This window comes from Electrophorus electricus, chromosome 16 (assembly GCF_041902795.1).
Source record: "Electrophorus electricus isolate QZ-2024a chromosome 16, ASM4190279v1, whole genome shotgun sequence".
Taxonomy (NCBI): domain Eukaryota; kingdom Metazoa; phylum Chordata; class Actinopteri; order Gymnotiformes; family Gymnotidae; genus Electrophorus; species Electrophorus electricus.
Genome location: NC_137512.1, coordinates 26240001 through 26242500, shown reverse-complemented (window position 1 = coordinate 26242500; position 2500 = coordinate 26240001). Strand labels below are relative to the sequence as shown.

Genomic DNA, 2500 nt, shown 5'->3' with positions numbered 1-2500 from the left:
TTCAGAACCACTGGCTTTAAAAGACAGATTACAGTGTGTGTGGTTCAGAATCAATCATTTTAAAACACATATTACAGTGTGTGGTTCAGAACCGCTATTCTTAAAACACAAATTACAGAGTGTGTGGTTCAGAATCACTCATTTTAAGACACTGATTACAGTGTGTGTGGTTCAGAACCACTTTGGATTAAAGCAGCAGTTTCCAGTCCCAGGCTGGTTTATCACGTCTGACTGATCTTACAGGGTTTGATAATCATGGAAACAGTTGAGCATGTTAAAACCACGGGTGTGTGGGGCGGCAGAAGGTCTGGAGCTACTGGTTCTGGTGAGTCATGAGTAGGAAGGTTCTGAAACCACACCAGGTCCTGAGGGCTTGTACAGACACTGACATTGAATTACCATGTAATTAATATGTTCTTGCAAGGAAATGCAACGAAGCAGATGCGCACACAGGCGCACACGCATGCGAACACACACACACACACACACACACACACACACACACACACACACACACACACACACTTTCAAGTAATTTGTTGTGTAATGTTAAAGATGAAGTCTAGTACCAAGACTGAAAATGATCAAAATGAGTATGAAGTGTAGAGGTACAATAAAGTACAATAAATAAAAAACAGTACACTGTTCTGCAGTCAGTACAGGGCCCCAGTACACTGTTCTCCAGTCAGTACAGGGCTCCAGTACACTGTTCTCCAGTCAGTACAGGGCTCCAGTACACTGTTCTCCAGTCAGTACAGGGCTCCAGTACCCTGTTCTCCAGTCAGTACAGGGCTCCAGTATACTGTTCTCCAGTCAGTACAGGGCTCCAGTACACTGTTCTCCAGTCAGTACAGGGCTCCAGTATACTGTTCTCCAGTCAGTACAGGGCTCCAGTATACTGTTCTCCAGTCAGTACAGGGCTCCAGTACACTGTTCTCCAGTCAGTACAGGGCCCCAGTACACTGTTCTCCAGTCAGTACAGGGCTCCAGTATACTGTTCTCCAGTCAGTACAGGGCTCCAGTACACTGTTCTCCAGTCAGTACAGGGCTCCAGTATACTGTTCTCCAGTCAGTACAGGGCCCCAGTACACTGTTCTCCAGTCAGATCTTGCAGTTCTTGCAGTCCTGTGGGTATTCAGGCCTGTTAACCAGTAGCAGCCTGCTAACCAGTAGCAGCCTGCTAACCAGTAGCAGCCTGTTAACCAGCAGCAGCCTGCTAACCAGCAGCAGCCTGTTAACCAGCAGCAGCCTGCTAACCAGCAGCAGCCTGCTAACCAGTAGTAGCCTGTTAACCAGCAGCAGCCTGCTAACCAGCAGCAGCCTGTTAACCAGCAGCAGCCTGCTAACCAGCAGCAGCCTGCTAACCAGCAGCAGCCTGCTAACCAGTAGTAGCCTGTTAACCAGTAGCAGCCTGCTAACCAGCAGCAGCCTGCTAACCAGCAGCAGCCTGCTAACCAGTAGTAGCCTGTTAACCAGCAGCAGCCTGCTAACCAGCAGCAGCCTGCTAACCAGCAGCAGCCTGCTAACCAGCAGTAGCCTGTTAACCAGCAGCAGCCTGCTAACCAGCAGCAGCCTGTTAACCAGCAGCAGCCTGCTAACCAGCAGCAGCCTGCTATCCAGTAGTAGCCTGCTAACCAGTAGTAGCCTGTTAACCAGCAGCAGCCTGCTAACCAGCAGCAGCCTGCTAACCAGTAGCAGCCTGTTAACCAGTAGCAGCCTGCTAACCAGCAGCAGCCTGCTAACCAGCAGCAGCCTGCTAACCAGCAGCAGCCTGTTAACCAGCAGCAGCCTGCTAACCAGTAGCAGCCTGTTAACCAGTAGCAGCCTGCTAGCCAGTAGCAGCCTGTTAACCAGCAGCAGCCTGCTAACCAGCAGCAGCCTGCTAACCAGCAGCAGCCTGCTATCCAGTAGTAGCCTGCTAACCAGTAGTAGCCTGTTAACCAGCAGCAGCCTGCTAGCCAGTAGCAGCCTGTTAACCAGTAGCAGCCTGCTAACCAGCAGCAGCCTGCTATCCAGTAGTAGCCTGCTAACCAGTAGTAGCCTGCTAACCAGCAGCAGCCTGCTATCCAGTAGTAGCCTGCTAACCAGTAGTAGCCTGTTAACCAGCAGCAGCCTGCTAACCAGCAGCAGCCTGCTAACCAGTAGTAGCCTGTTAACCAGTAGCAGCCTGCTAACCAGTAGCAGCCTGCTAACCAGCAGCAGCCTGCTAACCAGCAGCAGCCTGTTAACCAGCAGCAGCCTGCTAACCAGTAGCAGCCTGTTAACCAGTAGCAGCCTGCTAGCCAGTAGCAGCCTGTTGTCCACACAGTTTTGTAGTGAGACCTTGGTGAGAGACAATAGGAAAAGTCTACTGGGATCAGAATATAGTTGTGTGACCAATTACAGTCAACAAGCACTATAAATATTACCTTAAAATCTGAGATACTGGGACACTGTAGCAATCTTACTGGGATTTGAAATGAAGGGTTTTTCTTCAGATGTGTAGCTGACAGTACTGACC

At 50.2% G+C, this 2500-nt stretch overlaps 1 protein-coding gene across 2 annotated transcripts in view; it reads right to left on the bottom strand.

The window, feature by feature from the left end:
* jph3b (junctophilin 3b) overlaps window positions 1-2500 on the bottom strand; it is a 38811-nt gene that overhangs the window by 19729 nt on the left and 16582 nt on the right. The gene's annotated exons all lie outside the window — the stretch shown is intronic.